The sequence below is a fragment of the Neophocaena asiaeorientalis genome, unplaced genomic scaffold, assembly GCF_003031525.2.
Source record: "Neophocaena asiaeorientalis asiaeorientalis breed wild unplaced genomic scaffold, Neophocaena_asiaeorientalis_V1.1 scaffold262, whole genome shotgun sequence".
Lineage (NCBI taxonomy): Eukaryota > Metazoa > Chordata > Mammalia > Artiodactyla > Phocoenidae > Neophocaena > Neophocaena asiaeorientalis.
Genome location: NW_020174374.1, coordinates 216808 through 224291, shown reverse-complemented (window position 1 = coordinate 224291; position 7484 = coordinate 216808). Strand labels below are relative to the sequence as shown.

Below are 7484 nucleotides of genomic sequence, written 5' to 3'. Positions count from 1 at the left end.
CACATCTGTGAAACTTCTCTTCTTCTTAGATTTAATTATGTATATATTCTGGCCTCAGATTTTGAACCTAGAGTTTTCACACTTGGGAAGTAAAATTAGAGCAAAGTGAGATGAAACCATATGAAGGTTTATTTTATCCCCCTTAGTTATATTTATATTACTGAAACCAGGTAAAGGTGTATTCCCTGTATATTAATTTTCACTGCTGAAAAATTCTCAGACAAAAAATGTTTCACAAATTACCTGATGAATCTTTTCTTACTAAAGTTGTATAAAATTTAACTGAGGCTGTTTAATTAGCCTTGCCCTTAATTTCATCTTACTATAGTTGATAACGTCAAAACAAAACGTTAAAAAAGGTTATGATCTAAACTCCTAGTAAAATATAAACACAAAAAAATTGGAACGCACATAAAAATACACCAGTAACACAAAGTAAGGCCGAGATATACTCAATGCAACATTTTATTGTATTTCTTAGCTGTGGTTCCTTCCTTTCCGTTATCTCAGCTGAGGGATAGTTTAAGAAAGACTTAGTTTATAGAATTTTTTATGAAATTAGATTTTCATTTATACATTGTAATTTAATTTTTCATAAAACTCAAAACTATGGGTTACAATGTATGACTTTTGACAATGAAAAAACATATACAATCTACTTTGTATAGTAAATAATCTTATTTTACCATTAAAAGTTGTCTTACTTGAGTAAAAACATTGTCAACAAATACATCAAAACTTTCAACATTAATAAAATTGAGTATTACCTAGAATACAGTTTTTTCAACTACTAATCTTAAAAATTCAAAATTACTACTCAAACCTGTATTCTAAAAACTGCATTTTGGAAATGCTTTTATTATGATGGTGGCAACATAAAATGATGAAAAGAATACACAAGTTACCAAAATTAGTATATAAAAATACACATGGCTACATATATCTGAAAATAGACCCTTTTCTTGACTTCAAATGCAGATTTCTTAAATTTCCTTAAATTTTATCAAAAATCTCAGGAGACCATCTAGGTAACTGGAACATACAGAAAGACTCTGTAAACAGACTAGTTGGAACTAGGGCTTATCACAGTCTACAATAATAAGGCAATTTATTCAAAACATCCATTAACTGGAAGTAAAGTAATCACAGTGGGGAAGGCATCTCTTTTCTTCTTTCTTTCTTCCCACTGTTTTAACAGCAGATATTGTGATCTTCTACCCCTAAGTTCCATCACATTAGAAGAACAAAGTGTTAACATTTTACTTAATATAATTCAGCTTCATCAGTTTTTTATACAAATATAATAAATACTTTAAAACAATGAAAATAAATCAGTGTGCCTTAAACTGCATTCATGCTGAATGAAGTTTTATTCTTCTTAACAGGTGATGACCAAAATTCAAAGTGTAGAACAATCCTCAGAAACTTTGAGTTCACTTTAGATCTGTTAAGTGAAAAGAACACCAGATCAATGGAAAAAATAATTCTTACAATACTGCATATAGGACCCCCTTAGACTATCTGGAAAATAAATCCTTGAACAAAAATTCCGTGTACCAACCAGATTTTTTCTCAATTCCTGTCTGTTGTCAGTAAATCTCTATGAGAACATTCGATGTTATGCAGCCTATTCTTAATAAAGTTTAGCATCTCATTCTTTCCTTTCATGCTACTGATCAGAGACTTTTTGTTTTGGAACTAGGAACAGACATGGGGAAGTATAATTCCCTTAAGAATGACAGAAGTGTGGTACTAAACCAAATTCTTCTGAGTCAACTTAATCATAGGAGTGAAACAAGTAAATCACCTGGCAAAATGACTCTGGAAAAAGTAGGACTGAGAGGTAATAAACATAAACCTAACCAAAGTATTCAAAATAACACAAATTCTTTTAATCACCATTGTCTTTAGTTTCTTTCCCAACAAGGCTGCTTAGACACAGTACCAAAGAAAGTGTTGGCATAGATCCAGAAATGTGTTTTCTTCTTCTTCTGAGAGAGGACTTAATTCTGTGGCTGGGTATTCAAGCATTCGCTCTGGTTATATTCCTAGCCCTCAACTCCGGCTCAGTTGTCAAAACGTTCAAGTCTCTGTTAATATACTACACAACTGTTGCATTTTACATTCTTGCCACAGAAAATAATTGTTGGTTCTACTGTCAAAGTATCAATTGAGCCACAAGAACTCTCTGGCAAAACTGAACAAAAAGTTAAATAGAGAAAACAGCATTTCTAAGAAATCTGTTGTCAGCATTAGAGACCACCTATGCTACAAAGATGTCATTAAACAGAGTTTGTTCAATTACTGGATTTTTTCTTCTTATATGATCAGTTTATAGAATTTCCGATTTGTAACTCTGATTCATAAAACTGGGACTTCACTTTTCGAAAACACAGCTAACTGATTTTTTTTCAGCCACAATTTAGCAGACTTGAGATGCTCATTTTAGCATTTACATAATTTAAAATCACAAACATATAACAGACAATGACAAAAGCATCATAAATAAATAATGCAAACTGAAACAGTTACATCAAACTTTTGGACCTTCTGATAGCAAAAGTGTAACGTAAAAAATATTTTAAAACATTAGAACAATATTTTTCTAATCATTTTTCATTTCCTATTTCTGGGTGATTGTTCACTTAAATTTAAAATTCAATTTCTCTGTCAGAAAATGCTCTTAATAAAGATGTTGGTGATTGAAAGATTGTGAATCTTTTCTTCTTGAAAAACTTGGCTAATTGTTCTGCACAATCTTTGTCAGGAACAAATACTCTAGGTATTCTAAAATTTCACCTTCATATCCAATAAAACACTAATATTTTTGGACTTTTTGTTTCTAAACTACACTTTTAATACAGAGTTACAAAAAAAAAAATGGCCTAATAAGCTTGACTGGAGGTAAGCTTGATGGTGGTAAGCCATACCACCATCCCAATTACTTAACATGCAATTTCAAGAAAATCAGGGCGAATTTCACATAAACATAGTAACAGGAGAACAGTTAGGCATTTAACACTCTTGCTCTCACTGTTTTATTACTAAGAAAAACAACCTTTTTCCACAAACTCCAAACCAAGAGTTTGGCCAACAGTAATCTATGACAAATAAAATAATGCAACCTCTAAATACACAGGCAACACACCTCCGTTTTAAGGCTTCGGAGAATATTGCAAGTTCAATGCTTCAGCAAGTTGGCTTAAACATGATTTTCTTCTTTTAATATACAAACATTTTATTTGGGAGATGGCAAATTTTTTAAGCTGTCCACTAAACTTCTTAATAGCTATCACTGTAGACATTCTTATCTAGTAAGCTATCATTATGGAGTACCCACTGTCAAAGCTAACTGATCTTTTCAAAGAAAGAAGAGTTTCAAGAATTACAAGGTTTCTCAAAGTTTAAAAAGTCTGACTAAAGGGTCTCTGAATACTAATGAATATTCAAATTTATGGATAAGTCTCAAAATATATTCAATTTAAGTATTCAACATTCTGAGATTAAAAGTAAAGATCTGATTACCTTCATAAACAAAATAATCAAAAAAACACAAGGTTCATCCACTACTTACATCATCAATGTCTTCATCATCATCTCCAATGTCATCAAACTGGATTTCGTCATCATCTCCAGCACCAAAGGTATCTGTTTCATTAATTTTTGCTAAAAACACAGTAACAATATACTCATATATATAAAATCAAGATGTTACTAGGTGGATTGCCTACTAAAAGAAATAATACTGAAACAGTAAAGAATACTAAAACACTGAACTATACAACAAGACTCTTATAAGTAGTCTTCAATTCAACCAACCATTTCATTCGAAGAAAAATCTTCCTACAAATAACTCATCACATAAAGCAAATTCACACTAAAACCTCCAGAAGTTTACTGCAAAGTCATTACAATGAAGCGTATATGCACTATAATTTTATTTTGTTCAAAAAAATATAAGTAAGGCAGGCTGGCTCTAATTACACTAACTTAGTAGCTATTATATTCCTGAAGTATGCTTCAAAAAGGGCTTGTACACGTTAACAACTTACCCTTGGCACGTATAAACTTCTCCTAAGAACATCCACTTCACCAACCATTGGATAACTAACCAAATGAGTGTTAACCACTGGACAGACTTAGCAAATCAGTCAGAAAAACGTTCAAATCATGCTTATTCCTAAGCAACAAAAGTAACAAAGTATTGATCTGATTTACAGATATCTTATTATTTCTTAAAAGGCCAATAATTTCATCAGAAATTTCATGCTTATTCAAAAATCTCATAATTTTATAATAAAATGCAATGCAATAAAGTAAATCAAATAAAATAGCTTCCAAGTTAAAAATGTGAGATATTGCCTCTTTTACGTTACTAGAAATTTACTTTAATCTTTTCAAGTTTACTACAGTAAGAATGCAATACTTTTCCCTTTAAGAAATAAAAGGAGTATCTGTTAAAAACACACACTCCACAAAACTCTCTGGGATAGTACTATGCTAAGTTAAACTGAACATTGTTTTCTATAAAAATCAATACAAGTACCATAACTGTTGCCCTCATTTAGCTGAAGACAGATCATCTCTTAAGAACGGTTTAAAACACTGTAACTAATGTATACTTTTAATAGATATTATATACAAGTCCAGAGTTTATAAACGTTTACACTCCCCACCAAAAGAACATTTATTAGGAAGAGAATTCAATTTATTACTAAATTATTAATATTTTGAAAGATATACATACTTAAAGCTAATTTAATCACATATGTAAAAAATATGTAAAAGAGATAATTCTGTCAAAACTGCTTCACCTAAACACTAACGAGCTAATATTATTGTAAGACAGGGAAATGTAATAACTTTAACATTAATTACCATGTTCTGGAAGCTCGCCATAAGCCTTCAGACTTCTAGCTTCATCTGCATTGTACTTCAAAATTACATCAGCTTTGTTATCCTTGGAGAATAACAAGTAACCAACAAAACCGGTTATGCCAAAATATCATCAGTTGTCTCATAAATTACTTTCGAATTAAACACACTAAGAGAAAGCTCACTGTTCTGTTACAAATTCTGTTTTTCTTCACCTTCCCTCTATCTTCTTTAAAAAAAAAAACCTTGACAAGAAGTTTGCATTCAAATAATGAATAGCCTAGAAAAATTACTTATAGAATTCACTTTAATAAAATAAAGAGAAAAAAGGAAAAAAAGGGGAGCAGGGAGGAAAGAAAGAGAGAAAAAGATGCAATGTGGTCCTTGGCCACGCTTTAATTCAAACTGCAAGTGGTATTATTACCCAATAAAATTAATATACCTTTCTATAAACAGTGGTTCTTAGGGTACCTTACCTATTAGAATTGTTTGTGGAACTTTAAAAAGATAACCATAATCTCCTGAAAATTGACAGACCTGAGGTAAAGTCCAAAAATCTGTATTTAAAAAGCTCATTTGGGTGTTTCTGAGGCAAATATCCCTCAGAACTACTGCCCTAAAATGTTCACATTTCTCCATTTTAAAGAATCTGAGTCATTTACGGAAGAAAAAATAAGTTTGAATGCCGACAACCTAGAAAAGACCTAAAGAAAGGCAAATGAAATCATCACAGTGATGCAACTGCAATGTAATATAAACCAACACTTCTCAAACTGTAATGTGCACACAAAACACACAGGGATTGTGTTAAAATTCTCATACTGACTCAGTAGATATGAGATCGGGCTAATAACCTGTTAACTTGCTTCCAGATGGTGGTGATGCTACTATTATCTTTGGATTACTTTGAATAGCAAGGATATGTAATTATTCGCAATAGATTAAGAATCAGAAGAGCTGTTCATAGCTACCACATTAATGTTAGAATAGGAATCCCTTAAGAATTGTGGCTTTACTGTCCACAAAACACAATTAAACTGGGAATTAATAACTGTTCTCTCCACTTTGGGGGTTTATATAAAGTTAAACCAAGAAAATGGACATGAAAATGATATATTTTTATGGACAGATTAACAAGTTTTTATTATAGAATGTTTAAAAAGAAAAGACTATCAATGTATGATCCAGTTAATAAAAATAGATACACGAAGCAAATTCAGTAAAGTTTCAGGTTATAAAGTCAACACAAAAATCAGTTATGTCTGTATAAACTAGCAATGAACTATCTAAAAAAGAAATCAAGAAAACCTCATTTATAGCATCGATTTATAGCATCGAACACAAATACTCAGAAATAAATTTAACCAAGGAGGTAAAAGATCTATACACTGACAACTATAAGATACTGATGAAAGAAACTGAAGACACAAACGGAAAATGTATCCCACATTCTTGAACTGAAATAATACCACTAAAGTGTCCATATTACCCAAAGTAATTTACAGATTCAACGTAATTCCTATAAAAATTTCAGTGGCATTTTTTTTCACAGACAGATAAAGTTATATGGAACCACAAACACTCCAAATCACCAAAGCAGTCTTGAGAAAGTACAAAGCTGAAGGCATCACACTTCCTGATTTCAAAATACAGTTGTCAAAACAGTAAGGCGCTGGCATTAAAAGAGTCCTGTTGACTAATGGAAGAGAATTGAGAACCGAGCAATAAAATTTTGCAAAAATGGTCAACTAATTCTTAACAAGGGAACCAAGACAACACAGTGTAGAAAAGACACTCTTCAATAAATAGGATTGGGAAAACTGAATACTTACATGAAATTGACCCCTTTCTTACACCAAAAACTGCCTGAAATTAACCTGAAATAGATCAAGGATTTAAACACAAGCCCTGAAGCCATAAAACTACTGAAAGAGAACAAAGAAAAGGTACTTGATATTTATCTTGGCAACTGTTTTATGGATATGACACCAAAGGCATAAGCAACAAAAGCAAAAAACCCACAAGTGGAACTACATCACTCTAAAAAGCTTTTGCACAGCAGAGGAAATCATCAACGAAATTAAAAGACAACCTACTAGATACAAGAAAATATTTGCAAATGATATGACCAAAAAGGGATTAATATCCAACATATATAAATCCTGCCATTTGCAACAACATGGATGAACCTGGAGGGCAGTTTGCGAAGACAAATAAGTCAGACAGAGAAAGACAAATACTGTATGATCTCACTCATATGTGGAATCTGGGCTGTGCATAAACTCATCAAGGATCTGGAAAAGTCCTAGTCTCCCAGTTCTGAGTGACCCTGAAATTCTGCACAAGCATGAAATTAAGAATAAAGTATTACTGCCTGGATGAGTGTTAGAAGGTATGCTCCAACATGCACAGATTCCATATGCAAAAGCTGGGAGGCTTACTGGTTTTAATGAAATCTCACACATGGGCTGTTTGCTAAGATAACCAAGCATTCAGTGACCACACACAAGAAAAAGATACAGACCATACAGAATGTGTTTCAGAAAAATCCCTCAACAAACAACAGCAAGAACAAACCCTGCGAGAAGAAACCTCTGTGAGAAGAAACC

General features: G+C 32.0%; 1 long non-coding RNA gene across 1 annotated transcript; it reads right to left on the bottom strand.

The window, feature by feature from the left end:
- Positions 1–436: 436 nt before the first annotated feature.
- On the bottom strand, positions 437–6907 carry LOC112407144 (uncharacterized). Its single transcript, XR_003004690.1, has 3 exons — positions 4879–6907; positions 3575–3666; positions 437–1444 (listed from the first exon to the last, which is right to left on the bottom strand). It is a non-coding gene; the product is annotated as an uncharacterized LOC112407144 (long non-coding RNA).
- Between the last annotated feature and the right edge of the window lie 577 nt (positions 6908–7484).